General features: G+C 45.3%; 1 long non-coding RNA gene across 1 annotated transcript in view; it reads left to right on the top strand.

Moving 5' to 3' along the window:
* The window catches only part of LOC311582753, a 62,220-nt gene extending 39,916 nt beyond the window's left edge, over window positions 1-22,304 (top strand). The window contains exons 3-4 of the long non-coding RNA XR_014774217.1: window positions 12,254-12,561; window positions 21,093-22,304. This is a non-coding gene — a long non-coding RNA (uncharacterized lncRNA). The remainder of the gene's footprint in view (window positions 1-12,253; window positions 12,562-21,092) is intronic.
* The last annotated feature ends 3,997 nt before the right edge of the window (window positions 22,305-26,301 follow it).

Genomic DNA, 26,301 nt, shown 5'->3' with positions numbered 1-26,301 from the left:
CTTCCTGTCCCTTGACCTTAAGTTTGAGAATGTCATTTACTTTGGCCTCCTGGACATGGGAGGGTGGTGGGTCAGGGTACAAGCTTGAAACGTGCTGCTGTGTGTGGGTTTGCCCTGTGACTTTTGTTTACTTTCATGAGAAGAACGTGCTGTGGGGATCTGCTGGCCACAAGTCTGTGATGCACAGCTGAATATGAATTGTCACCTGGGCCCGGGTCATAAGTTCAGATCGTCTGAGCCCAAGTGAGCCACAGGTGCGCAGATGAGAAGTGAAGTTTGTTGCTGAGGGTTAGTGAGGTTTTTTTTGCTTTTTTATTTAATTTGTGTGTGTGTGTGTGTGTGTGTGTGTGTGTGTGTGTGTGTGTGTGTGTGTTTGAGACCTCTCACTCCAATCTCCCTCTGGAAAAGTTGGCAATGGATACGCACCTGATAGTCTGTTAGCTCCATTTATAAGAAAGCTATCCATCTTTTCTCTGTAGTCTGTCTGGACACCATCTGTGAAGTGAATAAAAATGATTTCTAATTTGGTTGAGTAATTTCTCACCATAATCCCCCCAAATTAGATTTTATTCCTATTGTCGCTCTTTTTTTTTTTTTTAATAAACTTTCTCCCAAACTCTAGGAGTTTGTAATTTGTGTCCCCAAGTGTGTAGCACTGAACAGGATGCTATAAATACTCTACCACTCTGAGCATGCTCGATAAGAATTACAGCACTATTATTATGACTACACTTAGCATCTACAAATTTGCCTGCAAATGGAGATTTACTGGGGGTTTCAGCTTCTCTGTGACAGAACAATATTAATGTCTTCACAAGGACAAGCAAGTTAATCCAATCTTTCTATATGCTTAGAGATGCTAACGCTCTCAGTTTGGGCAGCTGGCTTTTTACATACAGTAGCCTCTCTGTTACATGCAAGGTCTGGGAGGAGGGGTGATATTTGTGTGTGTGTGTGTGTGTGTGTGTGTGTGTGTGTGTGTGTGTGTGTTGTATTACACAGGACTTGAGATTGAAGAGAAAAACTCCCATAGACATAGGCTTCTATTTATCCTGAGCTGCAGGCATTTAAAGAAGGCATGAAAAAGGGGCCAAGGCCTGGTCCCTGCAGGAGCATCCATGGTGTTTTTCATAGTGGCTTCTTGAAGAAGGTGCATAGCTGCAGAGGGAACTCGGTGACTCAGTCCACAAGGATTTGATTCATATGATTCGTACGAATCACGTAATCAGTGCAAGAGACATTTACTTGAAGTGTGCTAAGCGGAGCGAGGCTTAGACAGTCGGGGTTCTGGCTTGGTAGGGCTAACGTCCTACTGAAGTGCTCCTAGGCTGATCAAGGTATTCTGCAGAGGTGGAAATGTAGCCCAGGAAAGTTCCAGATGAATGTAGAAGGGGACTTGGCCTCAGCAGGTGCCTAGAGAAACATCCACTAATAAGAGGTGATGCATGGGCGTTCTGGGCAACAGGTAATGGGGCAACTCTGTGCTTCAGAACCAAGACTGGTGCCTACAGGTCTTGGTTGCTGTGGGATGAACCACACTCCAGAATCTGAGAGGACTGTGGCAGTGGTAGGAAAAGGCAGTGGATGGGCGTTCTTAGGTGTGCCTGGTGAGATTGGTAGAGCCCATATGTTCAGGACAACCTATGGTGTTTATGTTCACTCTAATGGCAGTTAGAAGCCATTGCATAGGGCTGAGCAGGGCTGGGGTGCCTGGAGGACCTGCTACTTGAATGTTCTCGTCTCTCATGAGGAGAGATGGACTGGGAACTTAAGGCACCCCATCCCTCAGACTGAAGGAACGCCAGTGTGGCATTTCCACTCTCTCTCCCTTTCTCTCTAGCCGGGCATTGGTTATTTATCCCCCTGTTGAAAGGTACTTGCCTCTGTAAAGGTGTTGAAAGGCTGGATTCCCTAGGGATTGTTGGCACATGCCTGTAACCCCTGAGGCATGGGGATCACAAATTCCGCCATGGGACAATGCAGTGAGAAGATCCTTCCAGTGTCTCGGTTTTCCTCCTCCCTGCCTCCTGAGCTGACATGGATGGGGACATCTTTAATTCCAAGAGAGTAGAATCTCCCGTTTGTGGCCTGTGCTGGTTCTCTCTTTTGGTAGGTATTTTTTTTTTTCTGTTTGTGGATTTTCTGAGGTCAACTCTAGCGGGCTTAGTACCCATGAGAGCACCGATGCCGTGGCTTGTGAAAGTGTTTCTATTCATATCGATCTGTGATCTGTAAACTGGATACCTCTGGATGGTATTAGTAAGAGTCTGAGAAAGGTACGAGAGAGGAACTAGCCCTCTTCCTAACCTAAGGGTAGGACTTGCATACCTAAGCTGAGAAGCCACCCAAATCACGACTGGCTGTGTTGCTGCTAAAGGCGCGATTAGATAGTATGGCTCAGACACGTGAGCACCAGAGCAAAAGGCTTCCTGTTGCCACACATGAAAACTAGAGCTATCCATTTCTGAAGACGTGATAAACTGCTAAAAAGCACACACGTTTGTGTTGGCTAGAGTTTTTACTGCGGAGCCAAGTGAAGGCTGAGATCACGGAGACCCTTCTCCTGACAGGAAGAGATGAGGAAGTGGGACTGTGGCTGAAGACCATGAGCGCAGAATGCAGAGTGTTTCTTGAAGAGAATGGGATTCGAATGACCCTTGAGTGACAGACTGCTGAGTCAAAGACTAGCGATTGCTTACTATGCTGTAGGCTCTGCTACTGGGGATGGCTTTGACTTGACAGAGGGAGATGATGGAATTCAGTGATAAGGTTCCATGTTGAATAACCACACGGAAACATTCCTGATGCAGAAAGCAGCACTAACTACTTAATAGGCTTGTTGGTACTCCACTGATGTCACCATAGTCACCACTCATGCTAAGGACGTCTTGCTGGTCATATCCTTCTGGGAACGTGGCAGTTGAGCCAGAGGCTAGGACAGAGAATGAGTGCTGGCCCCTCAGCATCTGCAGGACCAGTACTCAGGCAGGGATAGACAGGAGCTGGTTCATACTGGCTTCTTTACTGATGACGTGAGCCAACTGGGAACTCAGTTTTTCCATGTGGGGCTCTAGTGCAGTTGTCCATGTGAAAACAAGATCCCTTGCTTGTCTATGGGTAGTTCCTCAGAGCGCTTCTCAAATGGAAGAGGCTCACACCTTATTTGCATCTCAAGATCTTCCCCTGGTAAGATGGTTCTCCACATTTTCACTATTTGGAGAACAACACAGAAGTCAATTACCTACAAACATAACTAAACATTAAACAAAATCATATTCCCAAACACTTATTCATGAGAGTAATCTGCTATCAAATATTGTTGAGGCACTGCAGCTGGTCAGTGTGGGACATTGTGACAAACACTTACAACATCACATGCCACACGCTGGAAGTACCCGTGGGATATGATTTCACCAGGAATATGATTCACAACACCACATTGACTGCAATAGGCTTGTTTTTTTGTTTTTAAAATGGGTTTGTCTTTCTTCTATCACAGTCGTCCTAATATGTTTATAACATGTTGCAATGTTGACTCAGCTGCTGCCAAATGCCAAATGCCTTCCACACACCATCACGGGTGCTTACCTGCAGCCCAAAGGGCAACGCTTGGCTAGTCATAGCAAGTGTGTCATGCTGGTGTTGACAGCCCTTGCTGTTCTCAGGTCAGGACTTGGGCAATCACTTGGACAGTTTAGTAAGCAATCACTCTGCTTTTGAAGAAGAGGTCAAGGTTGCTACCTCAGCTCAGTGCCCCTTTGGATGGTGGTCCAGCCTCTGTTTCTATATTGTCATTCTTCACATGGGTGTCCACATGTGTGCAGCAATACTCCCCTCGTAGGTATATTCCTCTTTCTATGAATATGCCTAATATTTCAAAATAATACATTTCAGCAGGAAATCGTTCTACCTATATATAATGCACCTTTAATCACATGGACTTCTTCATATCTTCTTTGGTTCTCCCTCTCTCCTTCCATTTTCATGACTTAAATGTATATGAATATGTATCCAAAACTTTTTGGACTGTGTGTATGAGATGAATCATGAGCTGCCTGCTTCCTTAATGGTGGTTGCTCTCATTCAGATGAAGTAGATTTGAAGAGGACCCCATCCCAAAGCCCTAAGTCATGCCGTGCTGCTTGTTTTCATACCCTCTCCACATCTCTGGCTATAGGTAACATTTTCATGTAATTACAGTACACATTTCCTGTTCTAGACACTTCTACCTTTATTTTCACTAGTATTTTCCTCTCTATATATTTGTTGAATGTTTTTTTAAGTGTCAGAGGTAGAATCCTGCATCTGGAAGGGACTTAAACTATGCTGAAACCCTACTGGGGACCCAGAGAAAACTCCTTTTAACCTCATGTATTCTCAAGAGAATTTTTTTTCCCTTACATGAGAATGTGCCGGGATATTGTCTCAAGCAGGGGGAGGCCCCAGGGGATCAGGCACACAGTCGTGGCCTGCCGTCATTTATTCACTCACGTATTCTCTCTTGGCATAGCTGCCGGGTACTACCTATCTCACATACTACCTATGCTGCCTTCTGTAGAGGCAGTGGAGGCTCAAGGTATGCAAGGATCAGGAACCAGAGGACCAACAAGAAACCGCTAGAACGGGGTGGTGAGAGATGGTTCACACCTGCCCAGATGAGCAGTCAGGAATATGAGGTATAGAGAATGGATGCTGTTCGAAGGCAAGAACCGGAAAGATGGACAGAGGTCCACAGCAGATCATAAAGAGGTGACTGTGAGGCATGAACAGTAAAGCCTAAAGGCACCCGTAGCAAATACAGACCCTGAGAAAGTCAACAAAGAAAGCACAGGTCCTATTGAGCATGGCTCCTGGAAAGGTAGCCACACGTCCCAAACGGGTTGCATCTGTCTGCTGCCAGAGCCTTTGGGAAGGACCACCAACTTGAGCCAGGCTGCCTGGGTTTGACTTTCAGGTGAGTGCTAAGTGGCTTCAGGCAAGTTACTTAATTTCTAGATTCATAAGGCAGTGATGACATAAGAGAGCTTAGTTCATGGAGATACAAAGACATATACAAGAGTCTATGCTTGAAAACTGCTTAGACCAGTGCCTGGCTCTAGATCCCTGCTGTGTAAGAGTTATTAGAGCAAGTTAATAGAGATGGCAGAAACATTTCTTGACAAGGCTTAATTCTTTCAGAATCCACAGGCACCAACATTTTTAGAGGCTTACAAAGACAAGCACACTAGCTGCTCTTTTCTTTTAATTGTCATCATGTGGCTTCATTGGTGGCTTCTTTCACCACCTAGGCAACCACAGTTTCCACCCACCTTTCTCCAGCAGCTGGTGCCTTCCCTTCATGCTTTGCTGCTGGACAAGCCAGACTATAGCACCTCTGGGTGCTGGCTCAGGCCCTTCACCCTCACACATACCAGACTTCCCTCTTTGCCTGTCCCGTGTTTTCATGCATCATTGAACGACACTTCCGAGCTCCTCTGAAATGTCCAGCGTCTACGCAGGTTCCACACTGGGGCAGTACCACTGCGAGCCCCTCCCAATCACAAAACCATCTTTCAAACCTGCCTGTAATGCTCTGGTGTGCTCATGCGGCCTTTCCCCAGCTGGGATTTGCACCTCAGTGAGGGGATTTGTACCATTTTGCCAGCAGGTCACCTTGCATTTCCTGTTGGCACCCAGCATGTTGAGCAGCAACTGGGGATATGTCTTTGCAAGTCTCCTGAGCTTTTCCTCAGATGCCAAGCATTTGGGGTGCTTTAAATAAGGATATCCACCCCTTGATTCTCCAATTCCAGCTGAAGAGGTGCCAAGAACAGTTCTTTGAAAGGGGATCTTTATCCCTTCTAGGACCCTGAAGGTTGGAATCAACTGGTGCTACTGCTGTCTTCTCTTCCTCTTCCTCCTCTTCTTCCTGGTATATTTAAAACAACAACAACAACAACAACAACAACAACAAAAAACAAACAAACAAAAAAAAACACCACACACACAACCAACCCTAAGAAACGGTATAAGACATTTTCAAATTTACAAAGTGGCATGTCAAACAAACATGGCTCTTCCTAAAGCAACACGTGCATGAGGTGAGTGCACAGAGAAGCAGACATGGCAGTGCTGGTATATGCCTGCATTCAAATATGACACCAACACTTTGCATTTGAAGAGCAGGAGGAAGATGTGGCTCCCTATTGGATGTTTCTGTGCCCCCACCGCAGCCAGACTGTTCTGTCTGGGTATTCCTCAGAAGGAATACTGCCCTCTTCCCCTCCCTACGATGCCAGATCTCACTCTGTTTCCTTTGCCCACCTCCTTGAGGTGCATAGTGCCCTACCCATAATTTCTTTTCTTTTTTCTTTTTTTAAAATTCCTCCAAGAGAAACTCCAAATGAAAGCAGAATATTCTTTGTAGGTTTGGAATAAGACTAAAAACCAAAGCCTTGTTTCTCCTTTACTCTTTACCCATCCCGCACACCTCCCACCCACCTACCTGCTTGCCTTTGCTCTCACATTTGCTCACCCAACCACACACAGGCTTGCACACTGAAACCTTCCTCCAGCTCTCTGTCTGCGCTGTCCCCTTCCCTCGACGCATCTGCACAGACTTATTTCATAAAAACGTCAGCTGTTAAGTTAACATTATTTAAGAGGCTTTGGGTTTTAGTTCCCTGAGTGCAACCTAAGCTGGATCCTCAAAGGCCTGACAAGAAGCCCAGGCTATATAAAACATGACCCACGGAGGCACTAAATAAATAACCTGGCTGTGGGCTCACAGGCCTCTATTTATCACCGAGGCAATGATAAGGATCTGATTTAGAGTGAACCCTGCTGAGGGTCGAACCAGCACAAGCTGTAATATGATCTGCAAGGGAGGCCTGATAACCTTAAACAATGAGAAGAAACCCTGTCAGATAAATAAAACAAACTGTTTGTCCATTAAATAGTGCTGTCAGTAAGAGAACCGGGAAGCCAAGCACAGCTAAATCCAATTCCTTTATGGCTTCACAAAGCCAGAAACATCCAGAACCAAGCCCGGGAGTAAGTTCCCTCAGAACGGACTCGGGGCTGGGAATCTGATTATTGAAGTCTTGGGGGGCGGGGGGGGGGGGGGGGGGGGAGGAGAGAGCAGATTTTTTGATCCAGGGCGTGCCCTGTGCCCTCTGCTGTCCCTGTGCTCTGTGCAATGGCTTCTCATTTTGCTGGTCCGGCCCACCCTGCTGGCCTGTTGATGTGGATCCCTGAGGTGACCTGAGGCAGCAAAGGAATTCTGAAGAAATGGCGGGATGCTCAGAAATGCTAGCGTCTCATCAGCAGGTTGGTCACAGAAGGGCTTGCCAAAGGCAGACCCAGAGGTAGAGGAGCTCTTGTGAAAGGACAGACTGGCACTCATCCCTGTCCTGTTGATCACGACGCCTCCAGGTCCAGTCCACTGCTGTTAAGTCTGAGTGTGTTCAAAGATCAGGACAGGGATTGGAACGTGAAATTCCAAGAGGACACACAGAAATGTGAGAGTTCTGTCACGTTCGATGCTGCCGTAGAATGTTCTTGAATTCCATGTGTGGTTAGTTGAAAGCTGCGTGGGTCTGTTGGAGCTTACAGTCCACAGCCTTCCGACTAGTGAAAGCAAGGGGCGGGGAATGTTTTCCCGGTCATCACCGTGAAACTGTTCTTTATATCATGTAGAACTGTGACAACTGTGTCCATCCGCAGGCTCTCAGGCATACCTACCCACACCTGTTTCTCCCTTACAACTTTCCAGTATAATCCATGTAGTGTGTTACTGCACATGACACAGATCACCCCATGATAGAGAATCTCTGTGATTAGTGACCTCCCACGGTTCCTGAGATGTTCACTGCTGCACAGAAAACTTTCATCTCTCTGTGTGTTTCTTACGAGTTGGACAAGATCTGAGGGTCAGTTGTTCTCTTGAGGCTTGAGGCAACCAAAACACGGCCCCACGGTTTAGTAAAGATAACGATGGCAACAAGCCAGTCCTCCCATCCTTCCTACCTGTGCAAACCAAAGTTTAGTCTAGGTTCTCGAAGAAAACCAATGATGCAAGTGGTCAACACGACCGAGCCAAGCTTTGTGAGGGGGATCTCCAGAACATGTCAAACTGGCCAAGAGGAACAGACTCTTGTGGAGGCCTGTCCCTGGTTCTCAGCACAGGCTCAGAGCTACCAGTGATGCTCGCTGAGCAGGGACAGCCCAGGGCCGTTTCCTGGCAGGCTTAAGGGGGTATGACTTGGAACATTTATTCCTGTCCGCAGCATCACTGGTGAGTCTTCACTGTGTTCTACTTGCTGACTCATTGAAAGTCTTAGTTTTTGTTTCTATTCGTATCAGAATCCTCAGAATTGCTTGCTTGCCAGACTCATAAAAACATTTGCCAATTGTGGCTCCGCAGAGACCCTCTAGAAGACAGACTTGGTTTGGATATGGGGTTGAATTTTGATGTGCTCATTGTGAATGTGGAAGTGGAGAAACCATTGTTCTCTTTGCGATGATCTAGAGATGTAGGTCTTATTCAACCTGACATTCAAAGATGGAACATGACCATAATTTTAGATTCAGGACAAGTTTAGGTCTCTTCACAGAGCCTGTCACCATAGATGCCTGATGCAGATTGACGGTTGTTGTTTGTTCAAGCCACTCACTGTGAGGGAGAGGAGGAAGAATTTATTTCTATTGAACTATTTCTTGTATTTGATATGTATTATTGAATTATCATGCCAACTACCCTAAGTCAAGGCAGAATCAGGTTCAATATTTCCTTGGCTTTGAGATGGTTCTTGGTAGAAATTTGTTAACAAATGTTAAATGGGTTGACAATACAGAAATCTGAAATGTTTTTCCTAATAAGTTTTTTTTTAAGATCAGAATGTTGTATATACAGCCTTTAGTTCTGGCATAAATGGAGTATTGGCTCAAGAGTTTATAGGTGATGAGTCTGGACTTGGAGGCATCTGTCTGTAATCTTAGCATGTGGGATATGATTGTTGGAGCCCACAAGTTCAAGAGCAGACAGATAAATATAGCAAGTCCGGATCTGAAAACAGCAACAACAACAACAACAACAACAACAACAACACATACACAGGCATTTCTGCATGGAGAACCATTTCTTAATATTTAAGAGATTCCTAAAGTGACTATAATTACAATTTTTAATAAAAGAAATTAAAATATAATGTAAGATGGCTAAGAAAAATATTTAAAAAGAGGTATATCAGGATCCAGTAGGAGTGGAAATCCCAGAAATGTAAATGACTTCAAGTCTGATCAAATCCAGAGCTTGGAAGGATAGCACCAGGAATCCTTCCACCTTTGCTTCACCTTCTGTGCTGACTTTATTTCTGATGAAGTTTCCATTTCCCATGTTGTAATTCCCAACCTACATCCTACCAGCTGGATAACACTCGCCTTCACCTATCACATTTTAAAAATTGTCTTATTTTGAGACATGAACACTCCCTACCCTCCATCCGTCATTACATAGCAGGCTGACTAGCTGTCCTGCATTAGGCAGCATGGGCAGGGAGTAGGGACATGGCGGCCTCCAAAGGCGAAGGAGACCCGGATTGTTAAAGACAAAGAGGGAACTAATCCTGGTCAGGAATAAACTATGCATATCTTCTACAAATAGAGACAAGATGGATGTAGGGGAGAAAACCAAGACTGTTTTCTTTTCTCTGTCACATATTAACACTCATTAAACTAGGAAGTCAAAACACTGAAATGGGCACTCACTGGGAAGGGGATTGCAGACAAGACCCTGCTCTACTTGTGAGAATTCTCACTTGGTATTGTTTATGGGAAGGCTGCTTAAGTTTTTGTTTTCCTTTAAGAACCTACAGTAACCGAGTCTGGCTAATAAAGTGTTTGCCTAGTACATTATAGAAGTCCTAGGAGACCATTGAATCAATTAGAATGATTTGTAATTAGCACACCAACCTAATGACAGGGTGTCTCTAAATTGCTTGAAAATAGTTTGGTCTTTTAAGGGATTTGCAGTGCCCCTCTTGTGAGCTCATTTATATTAGTGATAGGCTTATTAGCTTGTTTAAAAATTCAAGATGATAAATTTCATTCAGATTCTGCAAGAAATATCCCAAATTCTGAATTAAATGGTTTTGAATAATGGCTAAGTTATTTTATTAGATAGACAACATCCCATCCATGAAGAAAATTACTGACAAAAATCCTCTTAAATGGAATAACACAGAAAGAAGCTTTGAAAATTCTAATTTACAAGAAAAAAAATAATGTTAGATTCTAAGCCCTGTCAAATGGAGAAGCCAGAAAAAAATAGATCTGCCACTGACGTGCCATTGTCATAGGCATAGAGATTGCACAAGTTGCACAGTGGTGTAAAATACTTCCTTACTTTTGTTTGCCTTGGTTCTAGATTGCATTCTATTGATGTGATGAAGACCATGACCTAAAGCAACTTTAGGAGGAAAGAGTTTATTTCTGCCACACTCTCAGGTAACAAGCAGAAACTGAAACAAGAGACCATGGGAAAATGTCCCTTACTGACATGTTCCCTACGTTCCCTTTCTAACATGTTTTCTTATGGAACTCCAGGACCATATGCCAGGGCTAACCCTGGCCACATTAAACTAAGCCCTCTCACATCAACCATCAACCAAGAAAATGCCCTGAAGACTTACCTATAACCAGTCTTACAGAGATTTTTTTTTCTCAATTGAGGTTGTTTTCTATGATGACCCTAGCTTGTGTTAAGTTAATAAAAAAAAAAAAACATAATCAGAACAATTGACCTCTTGTTAAACACATCACTATTAAACCATAACCTTTCCTTTCTTAATTATCCCCAATATCATGTTAATATCAATATCACAATATAAAACACATCCCAACCTTTGAAAGGCCCAAAGTCTTCAAAAATTCAGTCTTTTTAAAATATCCAAAGTCTCTCTAAAAATATCTAGTCTCTTAACGGTGGGTTCCTGTAAAATAAAACACAGCTACATATTTATTTCAAGAGGGAAGAATGAAGGCACAATCACAATCAAATAAAAGCAAACCCAAAGTCCAACTGTACAAAATATTTAGTGCTAGACATCTGGGAGTCATTGAGCATACTCTGGTTCCAAAGATCTTGGGCAGCTCTGCATCTCTGCTCTGCCATCAGCTATTTTCATAGGCCCAGGCTACCTGCATTCTATGGCTGCTGCTGTCATTGGAGGTTGTTCCATGGTACTGGAACTTCTAATATCCTAGCTCTCCATGGCAACAGGACTGCACTTTCACCACTAACCTCTCCTAGAGGTTGCACCACCACAATGAACTGAGCTCTCTCCTGTCAACTATTAATCAAGAAAATGCCCCACAAACTTTTCTACAGGCAAAGTTTTTGGAGACAATTCCTCAATTGAGGTACCCTCTTCTAAGATGACCTTCACTTGAGTTGAGTTGAAAAAAAAAAAACTAACCAGCAGAGTCCAGAAGCTTTTAAGGCAGCTGGTCACTGGTTGATCTTTTCCAAAGGTTTGAAGACTAGATTCAGAGGCCAGATGACCATCATTTCACACATCCAGAGCCCAGCATAAAAGGAAAGTGTCTCTGAGGGTCATGGCTTCTGGCAAAACCCAGAGCAGTAATGATCTCCTTCTTTGTTATAGGTATGGAATTTCATGTAAGTGACTTGAACTTCCTCTTTTTAATACTTTTTTTTTTTTCAGGAAAATTGATATCATCTAACTGACATGTCATGGGAAAACTGAGATTTTATACAACTACATATTTGGTGGACATTAATTAGCCTAACATACTCTTTTTAATCATATTCTATATGACTCATATTAAAGGCACCAAGTTGATCCTAGTCTAGAGCAGAAAGTGAATAGAGGAGTGTTTCAGTAAAAAATGTATATATGTATATATGTGTGTATATGTATATAGTGTATATTCAAATTCTGTATCCAACACTTGCCTGAACATCAGTTTTCTTTCTTTCATACTTTCATATACTTTACTCCATAGACGTTGGCTGATGTCATTCTCTGTGGAGACTAATTACTAACACCAATGGGAATTCAGTAGAGATTGAATTCATAGAGCAATCACATCCTTAAGCCTACTAAGTGAACTAATTTTCAGCTCCATGGAACAATAAAACCTGTGATATTTCACCACATCCATGCAACCAACAACAAAAATTAAGAAAAGATAAGTTTTCTAGTTCAAAACCATGGATAAAAGACAGAAACATGTATTGTGCTTTCTACAGGGTTGTTCCTCACGACACGGCATAGCTCAATATGAAGATTGAGTGCATCTGCTGCTGCAGCTACTTGTGTGGTTGTCTTTTAACGAACTATGATGTTCCTGGGTCTGGTAGTTCACATCTTTGATCCCAAATTCTCTGAGGGCAAGAAGATCTCCGTGAGTTCCAGACCATCCTGGAAGAAGACCCTGACTCAAACCAAACCAAATGCAAAAGTCTCCTCCCTAACAACAAAACCATGACAGAGATTAAAATATGAAGCACAACTTGACTCAGGTCTGGCCTGGCCTTTTAAGTGAAGACAATTGTGGGTAAGTTGTTCTGTCTTGCTCAGCTCTGATTTCTCATACATGTTAAGTGACTATGAGGTGGGGGGTCTGACTCACAGGGCAGTTGTAATCATCAGGTGATAATTTGTCTGTCAAGACGCTCATACAGCACCTGGACTGGACTCATTGCTTACCGTAATCAACAGGGTAACAGGCTTGTGTTACATTGTACATAGATGTAGTTCTTTGATGTACACAGTCTCAAGTCTCATTTCATGCTTAGAGAAGCATAGAAGCATTACTGACTGCTGTTGCCGCCATCTGTGTTATACCCACTTATAAACTAAGAAGGGGCTCAGAGGTTTTCTAAGGTCACCAGGCAGGTGGACAATGTTGGTTGGTCCTCGCTGCTGATTTTTGAAGTGACCCCTTTGGCCCGAAGAGAGTGCTTCATCTTAGATCTTTGTACAAGGGACTCAGCAGTGACCTGGACAGCTTGGAGATGTTCTGAGATGGCGTACACATTTTGGTAGGGAATGAGGAGGATAAGTTAAAAGAAAAAAATTGTCTGCATGTTAAGTTGAAGAACCTCACCACAGGAGAGGCCTATGCTGTTATTGGGAGAATCTTAGTCCCTTTGTTTCAGTTTCAATCAAAACAAAGATATGTGGGTGTTTTAGTCATTCCTCCAAACATCTTTCCTTCCCGCTGTGGTGTCTCTTAACCATAGGCAGGGTAACATGTTTTCTTTAAAGAGGAGGAGGAGGAAGAGGAGGAGGAGGAGGAGGAGGAGGAAGTTTCTTTTGCAGCAAAAGTCAAATATTCTAAGACCATGGTGCAGCCTGTGTAGACCTTCTGGTACTTGGATGTACCTAGAAATGCACATTTTAGTATGAAATGTACATATTTTAAAAGCATGGGCTCCAATGAGACAGATATGAACCATCTATTACCTGGATGAGGCCCGGAGACTGTGACTACAGTCTCAGCTATCACCAGAGGTGAGATGCCTCTCAGGGGGAAGAAAAGAGCTCTGTGAGCAAGAAAACTGGATTCTCAACCTGTCAGGGAGATAGGAATGGGTGGAGTTCTGTTGCTTATTAGGGATGTGCCCAGCAAAAGGCATGGTGGAGATGAGGATGCTGCGGTCAACCTTAACGTTTAGCAAAGACATGATATCGTCTGGAAGCTGGGACTTTGTATGACATTGTTGTAGTGACTCAAACAAGTACTTCTTATTCCCACTGGCATCTGATCGCCATTGGAGCCCAGGGCCAGCACACTTCTGTTGACTATGTCAGACTGAATATACTGCTGCTCTGTTCAACTCTCATTAACTCTCCTTTCTAATTCTTTACCTCTAGTATTTTTATTTTACACCTAAATGCCCAATTTTCAACTGTCACCGAATGAAAATCAGGAACATGATACATTAAAAAAAAAAAAAAGGAACTTTTCAGCATATGAAACCTTCTGACAAGCATTAAGGTTGAGGTACCCACTGTCATTTTCTTTTATATCTATCTAAGGAAACACTTCCTCCTTTCATATCGGTGACATATATTTTGAGAAATGCAGCCCTTGGGTTGTTTTTCTGCACTCCTCGAAGACATCGTGAATTGAATAAAACTAGTCTGATGGCAAACTGCCATGGGATTTAAACAGTGTGTGTGAAAAGATAGTGGTATTCCCTCCCCCTGCCCTCAGTCATTTCAAGTCTCCAAAGCCATCCTGTAAGATGGTGGGATTGGTTGGTGGCAACCGTCCCCTAAGTGTGTGTCCTCACACTTCTAAACGCCCACATAAAATTGTTAGAGCAGTGGCCATCAGAGCATCAAGGCTGTCATATTGCCTCCATGACTTTAAGTAGAAAAAGATCGAGATAAGTGAAGAAATTACATGTCTTTTATTGATCCTAAGAAAGCTTTGATTTTATTATAATATATAATGCACCATGTAGAGAGGGTATGTTTAGAGAGGTTTTCTGCTAACTGTATTAGCTAGCCTTTGTCCTTCGCCTTTTCTTTTTCAATGCCATCAATTTCAATGCCATCAAATCTCTCATTTCCTGCTCCTAGTTTATACTCTGGGAAAAGAGAACAGAGACCTCCCTTAGAGAGGTTAAATGTGCAAACTCCAGTGCTCTGTGTACACAGAGACTCCACTGCCATTAGGATATATGTATTGGTGTGCTGCTGGGCCGTGCTTGTGTCTGTCTGATGGGCATGCTGCATTTTTCCTGATGAGTCAGGCCTCACATCCGGTCCCTTCTGCAATGCTGCAACTTTTGCATCTTTTTTTTTGAGACAGCGAATAAATTATTTCTTTTACATTAGATAAAAAGTTGGTCTTGCTCTTTGGAAGCAAAAGACTTCCAGGTAATTCCATGTTTTCACTATAAACTGTACAGGGGTAGATTTGAGCCAGATTTATGCCCTTGAGAAAGTTCAATTTTTGCACGATTTAAACAACAACAACAAAAAAAGTGCTCTCACAGTATTCGTCAGCCTAATTTATATGAAACTGGGGGGTTTGCCACCTGGAGGTTTGGGTCTGCTCTGTGAGATGTGTCTGGTATGTGACTGAAGGACCAAATGAGGAGGAAGAGGAGGAGGAGGAGGAGAAGGCAGAGGGGCATGAGGGAACCCACTTGAAAGGGAGACAGTTACCCCAGGCAACTGTATGGGGCATGCCCAACCAGCTGGGAAGGCAGCTTCTACACTGTGCCTTTGGTATTGCTCTTGTGTACAAGCAGAAAGGCATCTCCTCCCCACACCATGCTTGCTGCTACTATCAGTTCCCGGAGACCTGTATGCATTCCGAGGAACCATTCTTTCGCTCAAGACAGGCTTCTGTTGCTCAGTTCCCAAGCTGCCAGCATTTTGATTCCAGACCCTTCCAAAGCCCACTGGCATCTGAGACCGTGTGAGAAGGAGGTGGGCAGAGAGCAGCCCTTCCTGCTATCTTCCTTGGGGGTAGGGGAATGTCCGCAGACCCATCCAGTCTCTGGCAGCCTGGGGTCGCTCATGCTCACCTGAGCAAACTGTGGGCAATGGGCTTCGGTTTTGCCTTGTTTGAGCAATCAACGACCTTATCTAAGACCCTTGCCATTTGCAACAGCCTACACTCAGGTGCTTTCACAGCATGAAGGCTGGTTGTCCAAGTTCTGTACATTTCGGAGCTGGCGCTGCCTCTATGAAAGTTTGCTAAGTATACCTGAGTGGCAGTTCCATGTTCTAGTCTGGCACTGCGCCTCTGGGAGTATGACACAGCAATGAACATGGTAGGTGTGTTCTTAGCTTCTAAGGAGTTCATGGTCTGAAGAGAAAGAGCTGTCGGGTCGGTCCAGTCACCACAGTGATATACATGGTCTTCACAGAGTGCCGTCTTTTTCAGCATTGGGTGGTGCCGGTGGCTGAAAGGCTTCATAAGGAGGGGCTACTGGATCTCAGACTTGAAGTATAAACCCAGAAACCTGAGATGTCAGTCTTTGGGTACAGGGGATGCTAGTGCCATGTAGCTCATGAGGGGTTTCTTTTGACTTGACCAAGAACACTCTGCATACCAGCAGCCGTGGTCATAGCAAGACCTTCCATGTGTTCAAGGAGCGTGCGTCAATGCATAGTTCTGAGTCAGAGGGTCTGGGCCTGATTTCACAGTCTCCCCACTACACGGCTCATCTGTCAGGCTCTTTTTTCTTTCCACACCTGTGGCATGCGTATCAGAATAGCTGCTTCTGTACAGGGATGCATCGAGACATAGCTCAGATCAGCACGTAATGTGTTTGTGCAAAATGAGTGTTAGTTATTGCAACGATTTATTCTTATTTTGTCTTTGGAAGCAAGTCTATAGATTGTAAAGAGAAAAAGAGCTATTTCTCCAGTATCCACCCACAAATCTCTTATTATAAACAAATGAAGAAAGAGCTATAAAGGTTGTTCAATCATGCATGAAGGAATCTATTCAAAATATTTATTTATTAACTTCTCACTATGGTAGAAGGTATTATTTGAGATGAAAATGAACTGTGAAATAGGGTCCCTGCCCTCAAGTTCAGATAACCTGTGTGAAGAGCACCCGAGTTTCAGAGAATCAGGTGTGAGGGTTGGGGCCCACGAGGAGGTGGGGTTGTGGAGCGTCAACTATTTTACTTTCTTGTTTCCCAAGTGGGGGAAACTGATCCTCGCCTGAAAGCTTGTGAACCAAAACTAGAACCCAGTCATGTCTGTGCTTCCTCCTCCCATAATGAATGACCAGCCAGCATACCAAGGGTTAACAGTGTGATCTACTGGCTAGCCTGGGATTGACAGTGCAATCCATGTCCATCCCCTCCAACTCACCTTGACAGCTATCAAAAGACCCTTGAAGAGGCCTGGAGAAAACTTTTCACCCTGGTCCTTCCAGAAAGAACAGAAAGGGCTCCCATCTCCCAGTATCTGCTGAACGTTTTGTTTGTTTTCTGAGACAGGGCCTCTCTGTGTATCCTGGGCTGCCCTCAAACTGTCCATCTTCCATCCTTTGCTACCCGAATGCACAGATTGTAGATGGGCACTGCCATCCTCTGATTTAAAAAAAGGTCTAAACAGTTTTTATTTCTATTTTTGCGTATGTGTATGCCACACATATGTGGGTACCCTCGGAGGCCAGAAGAGGGCGCTGGATTTCTTGGAGTAGAAGTTACATGAGGTTGTGAGCTGCCGGACATGAGTGGTAGGAATTGAAATCCACTGGGAGACTAGAGCACTGTTCATCTTGAAGAGGAGCAAATGGTGTTGAGCACCGAGCCATCTCCAACCCTATCCTCTGAAATTTTATGAGTTCATCTGTGCCAGGAATGACGCAAGGCCCAGGCAAGTGGATGCTCCTTAATGGATGGAGGTCTTACTTTATGGACATCCCAAAGTGCTTCCTAGCCCCTCCTAGCTCAGGTATCCTGTCCCTGTTGTCAGCCCTTCCCCCCACCTTTTCAGAATGTGGTAGGTCTCTGGGCTTAATTATCTGAAGTGGTACTTGCCATATGGTTAGAAAGTATGCTTTACTCTCTTAAAGGGGGCATGGCCGAGAGACAAAGCACTCTCAGGGGATCTGGGCGAAACCCACACGCTGAAGAAACTTTAGAAACATCCACCTGGCTCCTCCCCAGCCAGACTTCACTTAGCTGATGGATTTGGGGGGTGGGTGGGCTGTTTCTGTCTTTATTAGGGACCAAACTAAGACTTTCTGTGTGCGGCAAGCAGCGTGTCATTTGCGATGTGTCCACATGTCAATATCCAGAGGCTGAACAGAAAAGGAGTCATGCTGGACCGAGGTGGGCAGGGGCCCATGCACCATGCCTCTCTCGGAGGACCCTCCTGGGGCTCTCCCCATCCCCCACCACTGGGCCAGAGTCTGGGGTCCTTCTGAAGTGGCAAGGAGCTGTCTTCAGAGCCTGCAAAGTTAAGCTTGGCTCCCTGTGTTGTTTTTGGGCAATTACCCTGAAAGTCCTTCCTGTAATTAACCCCAGCTTCACGGACATTGCTATTTGAACATCGCCCCCCCCCCCCACACACACCCCTTGTCCTAAACCCGCCTCTCTGCCATTATTTTCTGGGAAGATGAGGCCCAGAAGGAGCTGCCTTAACTCAGTTTGCAACCAGCTTTGGTCTCCCAGAGATATGTGTGGTTCTTCTTAGGGATATTGCAAACCAGACACTCCTGCACACCCTACCCCCGCCTTCAACTTTTCTTCTTTCTTTCTTTCTTTTTTTTAAGAAAAAAAAAACATTTTCTTCCTTTGCCCTTTTATATTTCTTCCTCTCCCTCCCATATTCTTTCATGTATTCAGAACGTAATAGAAACAGCATCAAAGCCCAGAGCCCAGGCGAATCCTCCTCCCCTGTCCTAAGTGTGCCCTTCTCCTGTCTGATCATTGACTCATAACCACAGAGATTTCCAGGCCTGGGCTGGGGAGGGGAAGGCTGAATAAGCAGAGGACCACGGTCTGCAGCCCCTAGTAGAAAAAAAAAATGGAGGATTTGTTGAACAGGACCGCTCCCTCCCCCTTTGGAGATAATTGTTCAGAATAGGCTGAACTGACCCGGGTTGTTAGGAGGGGGAGGAGTGCGGGGGGGGGGGCGAGGGAGGAGGGAGGGAAGCAAGCCTGCCACCCCCATCTAGCCACTGATGACTCCAATGAAGTGAGACTCATCTGGTCCGGCTCCAGACTCCCAAGGCCAGGCAGTGTTCCACCCTTACCCACACCACCAAGACCTCTGGGCGTTATTGAATTCCTCTGCCACAGGACACACACACATATTAGTTGCCTACTAAGCGTTGGGCTTCGAGTGGGCAGGTGACAGCTAACGGCTCCAACACCGGGGAAGTTAATGTGCCTGCCTTTGAAGACAGGCTGTGGGCCAAAGACAGCTTGGCACTTGCCCACCACCCAGACCCCCCCCTCCCCTCAGGCCTCCATTGTGGATGAATGGGGGCCACATCTGTTTCTTTTCTTACTGAGAAGTAAGAAGCTAAGACCCTAAAATGGGGACAGGCCAGCGCATACCTGGGTGGTCTCTAAATCAGAAAATGTGCCCCTCTGTCTCTGTCTCTCTGTCTGTCTTTGTGTCTCTGTGTCTGTCTGTCTGTCTGTCTGTCTGTCTGTCTGTCTGTCTGTCTGTCTGTCTGTCTATCTGTCTGTCTCCCAGAGTTCCTCATCTGGGCCTGTGTGCTCAGTACTTTTCATTGTTCCCTGCCCCTGCCTGGGTAGGGAAAGCTCTGGATGAGTATATTGTTCCATCCTCCTTTTGGGTGCAGGCATATCGCTGCTCACCTTGCTTCCGGCACTGGAGCATCAGTGTATCCTTTAAAGTTAAGCTGTTCATACAGTGTGTTGGGATCACCTTTTGCCCTAAGCCCAGTGTCTCGAATCAGACTGTGTGGCTTGAGTCTCTATTTCATAGCTGCATGGTTGCTATGTGCTATATGCGATGAATTCTTCCTCGGTTGTCTCATCTGTAAAATGGGGATGATGTAAACTCTCCCTAGCCAGGTTACTGTGAGTCAGTCCCCAAGGCTGGCTGTTATATCTGCTTAGGTGACGGCCTGTGATTGTCTCTCTCTGCCTTCCTGCCCCACATGGGACCTCCCTCAGTGACCTCTTTTGTCTTATTGAGCAGCCTTGCAACCCCGGGTGATTCCACTCAGCCCTCTCCTTAAAAGAGTTGGATAGCTTCCACTGCTCTCCCAGAGTCTAGAAGCTCCAGAAAAAGAGAAGTGGACTCAAACTGGGCTTGGAGACAAATTTATACTAAAATGTATTTGCTGATTATCTGAAATTGAGAGTCAGTTAGGCACCAGGTATTTTTATTTGCCGAACCTACACTCTAACGTGGGTATTTCCTTCTATGGTGACTGCGTGGCTGCCATGCCATTGTAGCCCTGGAGTGGAAGAGGACAGCTGGTCTCCCAGAGCTGGCTCTGCTTGTGGGAAGAGATGCTCTGAAGCTCAGAGCTGGTGGAAGAGACACGCGGTTTCAGCAGAAAGCCAAGAATCCCTGGTTCTCATAAAGTTTTTGAAGGAGCCATTTGCAGCATAACTGTCCATGACCAGGCACGAGAATGGACTAAGCCTTCTGGGAAACTCTGTGGGTTTCTAAGACTTCCGTGTATATGGGACATAGAGATGGAGAGGGAGGAAAAGGAAGATAGAGACAGAGAGGGAGACTGAGGCAGGAAACTGGCAACAGCGGGAGCCATCAGGATAGAGAAGTCTGTGGAGGCTGCACTGGGGTGTAAAGTGCGAGTGGCTAGCCTCTGTGCCTTTCACTTGCGTGTAAACACACTGTTTAGCTGGATGGCCAGATGGTTTGGTGTAATTCACTGAAGGACTCCGTGTTCCTTTTGCTTTGTTAACTTTCAAACTACCAAAACTTCTAATTCCTCCTTGAGCAGGAACGATCCCACGGGGCCGGATCAAATTTAGGCCTGTGGTTGTGTTTCAGAACTTACCAAAGGAATCATGTAGGGAGGCTGTCGAGGCTTTTGTGGTTGTATTTGAGAGTCAGCTGGCAAGAATTAATTATTATCACTGCTTATTATTATCACTGTACGTCAGTGAGTTCAAGGCAAAAATCTGCTGTCTTATGGAGGCTCACAAAGGGTGGCTCACTTTATAGAAGACACTTGCAATTGAGCCAGGTTGTCATCTGCTGGTTGTGACACCACAGAAGTTAGATCAAATGAGAAAACTGGTGTGTGTGTCTGTTTCTGTTTCTTCTTCTTTTTCTTTTCTAGAAAGAGTGTTTCGTCGCTGGCCACTACAGTGGTGTGATTCAGACCCTAGTATTTACAGAAGCAAACCAGTAGATGTACCAGCATACTAATGTGGCAGACAGCCTGAAGAGTGCACAGGGGGCGGGCATCACCTCAGGAGATGGTTGAAGTGCCCAGAGAGTCTGGTGGGGGGGGGTGGGAGGGGGTGTGGGAGGATGGGTGGATGCAGGCTTGAATAGTGGAGTGCCCAGTCTGCTTACCTGTAAGGGAAATCTGTGTGGGTATTTTTGTTTCCTAAATATTCTCTTCTGTCTCGTTTACAGGAACAGCAGGCGAATATATGGAAATACATCTGCCACTTGTTACAGGACTAAATCCTTATCTTAGCGCCCACAGTAAATAAGTAACAGCATAAATAAACAAGTAAGCGAGGTCATAATTTCTTCCCGAGGTCTCCAGAGAAGACAGCCAGGCAACAGTTCACTAACAGTAAAATTCCAGTCTGTGTTTAGAGCTGTCGGGGGAGACTCCCGCCTTGCTGAGCCTGATTTGTCTTCCAACCCCTCGGCTTGCGAACTGCGTGGCTTCCCTTTAAAGAACAAGAGACAGAGGTGCAGGCTGGGGTTTGTGAATGGCAGGAAGTCGGTGACCAACAGACTGAAGGAGCTGAAACTTCAGGGTAAAGAGCAGAATGGAAGCCACTTTTTTTTTCTTCACAGAAACGGCCCTAACACGTGCGGCAACAAAGGGCCAACAAGAACAGTTTGCATTATCTTCTCCCTGTTAGCTGGTTTGACAACAAACCTTTCTAGGAATCATAAGGACCCGTTTGTCATGACCGTATTTTCTTTGCTTCAACCTAACTTTTCTAGGAGTTTGGTTTCTAGGCATGGCAAGGGATCACCTGCTCTGTGCAATGCTTTCTTCTTCTCTCTTCCTTTTCTTTCTTTCTTTCTTTCTTTCTTTCTTCCTTTCTTTCTTTCTTTCTTTCTTTCTTTTTTTCTTTCTTTCTTTTCGTTTTTCATTTTAAGCACCAGAAGATGGGGGTCTTCCTCTGTCAACAATTCTTGGTACCTGCTGGCTCACCCTTCTCTCTCTGACCCAAGGCCCATCCTTTTTCTTCTCAAATCCTATTTAATTTTTTGCATTTCCTGATTTTTATCTTGGGAAAACAAAAGCCAGCTGCAGTCACTAAGGAGACAGCTGAGGGTGCTGGCAGGTGGAGGGAAGCCTTGCAGGTTTTCAGCCCAGACTCTGAGAATGAAAGCAATGTGTCAGATTGCAAGGGTTTGTACACTTCCCAGATTCTGTCTTCTACGTGCGCGCGCGCGCACACACACACACACACACACACACACACACACACACACACACACACGCATGCACACACACAGGAATGTTTGCACACACGTCCCCCTTTGTGCCTCTTCCCCGGGCATCGTTCTCACTCTCTACAGCTGTGCTTCTAATCAGTAGAAGATGCATCTTGCTTGCAATCCACACTCCTTCCCTCTGCATTCTTAACCTTCTATCTTATGCATGGATCACTGGTTAGCTTAGAAATGCGCGGACACAAAGGAGGAGCTGCCATGTGAGGTTTGACGGCCATAATGGCTGTTTATAAGCCTAATCCATCACGTTTAGTGGACACCTCCATTTTTGTCCCTCTGAAAAGGTATAAATAATAAAATGGGATAGCTCCGGCTCGGAGGTGCCTTGGTAAATATTTTAACTATTTACAAGCTCACACCACCAACAATAGAAGCATCTGTACACTGCAGATCCCCCCCACCCCCTCCCTGCACCCCCTGCCCACCCCCATCCTTCTAGGAGCCCCAGATGGTCCCTACTATTCAGCCAACAATAACATTGCTCTATGGTAGAGTTTTCGCTACTTGGGTTACATTTCTTTTTGCCATATCTCATTGTGATATTCCCAACTTGTCCCCACTCAGTCCCCACAGCCCCCAGAAACCCTTCCAAAGGAAATAGCTCTAAATAGCTTTTCCACAAGCAAGCAAAAAAAAAGGAGGCCTGGGAGCAACATGGCAAAGGGTTTCAAAGCGCAACTCAGAGACAAGTCTCACCTCCTCAAAGTTGAAATATTGACAAGACCCACTCATTCTGTGGTCCAGCTCAAGGTGAGCATTGGGCAAGTACCCTGCAAAGTTAACAACATGCTGAGCCAACTCATTATTGGTGTGAATCTGCTTCTGGATTGAGGCACAGAATGGATGAGAATGCAGGGAGCATTGCCTGTCAATTCTTTGGGACTTAGTATGTCTGACCATGGGGTTGAGGTGGGGACGGGACTGGAGGTGGAGGCACAGGGCAGCTTTTTAATCCTTTCACTTCTTCTTTGCTTCGTGCATGAACAAAGCAAGGAGAATCTGCTGCAAACCACCGAAAACTTAAGTTGTATCCAAGCTTCCGACGATGATAATGTTAGAGTCATGCAGAGATGCAGAGAGAGAGAGAGAGAGAGAGAGAGAGAGAGAGAGAGAGAGAGAGAGGGAGAGAGGCAGGCAGCTGGCATACTTTAGCGTCCTGTTCTGGAGAAAGGGAGACCCACTTTGGGGCACTCCACCGCCTCACACTGGTTTTATTCTATAATGTGGGCTGGGAGACACTGCAATAATTACTGGATGGGTGGATCTGAAGGAGCTGTGTGCCTTATAAAGGCTGTGATGATGAGCGCTGACAAACCAACCTATCCTGAAGACACCAACTCTGAGGCTGGAGAAATGGCTCAGTGGTTAGAGGCACTGACTGCTGTTCCAGGGGATGCAGGTTCAAATTCCAGCACCCACGTGGACAGCTCACAACTGTCTGTAACTCCAAGATCTGATACTCTCACATAGACATACATGCTGGCAAAACAGCAGTGCACATAAAATAAAGGTAAATGACCTAATTATATATATATATATATATATATATATATATATGTGTGTGTGTGTGTGTGTGTGTGTGTGTGTGTGTGTGTGTGTGTGTGTGTATTTATATATATGTAATCAAATCTTTTGAAAGTAGCACTGGAGTTTGAAATTTCCTCCAAGGGGTGAAGAAAAAACAAAACAAATACACACACACACACACACACACACACACACACACACACACACACACCCCAAACCACAGGACCACACTCCTGAACCTGAAATGGCCATTGCCCCTCCAGAGTCCCCATTTCAGTATGGAGCTCCCTGCTTTCCAAATTTGGTCAATAAAATTAACAGCCACCCTTTGAGTGGAACATCACACCTGCAAATGAGCTCACGCTGGCGGGGCTGATTGTCCTGAGGAATGTGAGGGTTACATTTCACAGCTCCTCTCCACGGAATGAATGAAGAGCTCATAAAGAAACTCCTCTCTCCCCTTGTTCTGTGGCCCCCAACATGGGGTGTGTGCTGCAAAGAAAAATATTTATCCTGTTTGTGTGGTGCCGGGTTCCTGAATGGCCCACCAATAAAACAACACCATAAAGGGCATTTCACAGCTGAGCTTGCAATTTAATAAACAGATGCAAACAGGAGGCTTTGGAGGTCAACAATTAAAAAATAAAGCAGGCTAAAGTTCTGTAAAGTCCAGGGCCAGGGGCCTGCAGCTGTGGCAAGGGAGGGTGAGGGGTGGGAAACAGCATCTCCAGGCACAGGGCTTTTAGGGAGCCTTATGTGGCCTGTGAGATAGGTCCGAGAACTCCACTTCCATGAGGAGAAGGAACCTGTGAAAGCTGGTAGACTATCAGGAATGAGACAGGAGATCCTGTAGTAGCTTCCACGAGCAGACTAGTGCTGTGTTGGTTTCTCTCTCTTTCTGAGTCAAAGGCAAAGATTGGAGGTAGTGAATAATCAAACTGCAACCCCCATTCAGTTGGCTTTGAAATAGGCTTTTTCTCTAAAATTTGAAAGTGTATGTGTGTGTCTGAGTGTGTGTGTATGTGTATAAGTGTGTATATGTCTGAGTGTGTGTGTGTCTAGTGTGTGAGTGTGTATGTGTTTATAAGTGTGTATACGTCTGCGTATGTATGTGTCCGAGTATATGAGTATGTGTATAAGTGTGTATATGTGTGAACGTGTGTCTGAGTGTGTGAGTGTGTATGTGTATAAGTGTATGTATGTATGAGTGTATGTGTATATGAATGTGTATAAGCTTGTGTATGTGTGTGTGTGTGTGTGTGTGTGTGTGTGTGTGTGTGTGTGTTATGCTGCAAAATGACAAATGGAAACCAGAAAAGCTGAGCAGGCTCACCTTTCTCTGTCTGTTCCTAACTTGACCCCCATGCCTCTCTAGCCACTGCTCTCTCCAAGCGTGTCCGCCTGCATGGGTGCAGCTATGAGTGCCATTCCTCCTATGCTACCCCGGGCTCTGCCCTCTCCTGGTCTCAGTTTGCTCTTCTGTGAAATGGGTGAACCGCAGTGCCTAGCTGCTGGCTGCTGTGCTGGGGGAACACTACGTGTGACAGTTGTCCTTGGCAATGCTTGAGACAGTGCTTGCTAATATCCAGGATGTTGGCTCTTTTTAGAGTTAGCTGCGTCCTTTAAAAGTTCTTGTTTTGGTGACACTGGGGCATTCCACTGTGGCAGGCAGCGCTTATGGGTGTGTGTAGGCACATGCCTACGATTGGAGGCCTGAGACCAGCTTGACCATTCTCAGGAACACTGTGCAAGGGTCTCCCACTGGCCTGGCATTTGCCAATTAAGGTGGGCCTGCTGTCCTGCTGAGCCCCGGGGTCATCTTGTCTCTGGATTGAGATTAAAGGTGTGTACTGTCATGCCTGACTTTTAAATGTGAGTGCTGGGAGTGGAACTCCTTGGGCCTGCAAGATGAGTCCTTTGTCAACTGAAACCCCCCACCTCCCCATCCCCACCCTGCAGCCTTTGCTATACGCTTTAGTGGCTTGCTTTGGTTAGTTTTTGATTTATATTTGGAATTTTTAGTTCCGAAAACTCTCAGTGGTTCACCTGGTATTTCTCGGTCAGTGTTGTTTCCATTCCTTCTCTCCAGGCTGGTGGAATCAGCTCAAAACATCCAGGAATTGTGAGGGATATCTTTTTCTGGATCACTCAGGAGTCTAGAGAGCTCACCCTGGTGGCCTTTCATAAGTGTTTAACCTATAGACATGCTTTGTTCAGCCTGGAGACCTTAAAGATGCTCGAAGCCAATATGAAAAAGAACAGCATCCACACTGACCCTGCCAGAACCAAACCAAACCCCCAAAAAAAAACCAACACAAAACCCAAACCAATAATTTCATATTAATGGGCTCGGCTAGGACTCTACGAACAGGTAGTAACACGGGGCCTGGATGACTGGATGTATCTGAGAAGCAATTGTCTGTTCTGAGAGGCCCATGACCCCTTATCCTCTGCTCTCCCCACTCCTGGGACCACCTGCCATTTGCAGTAGCCCCCCATGACACTGCTTTTCTAATGAGAGAGAAATGTCCCGTTAACCAAAATGGGGCCATCAAGGACGCTGAAAGGGAGTCTTCATTTATTTACTTATTTTTTAGCCAGGGAGGCTCTAATG

The sequence above is a fragment of the Acomys minous genome (genome assembly GCF_964271855.1).
Source record: "Acomys minous genome assembly, chromosome: 14".
Classification (NCBI taxonomy): domain Eukaryota; kingdom Metazoa; phylum Chordata; class Mammalia; order Rodentia; family Muridae; genus Acomys; species Acomys minous.
This window is presented reverse-complemented; position numbering and strand designations above follow the sequence as displayed.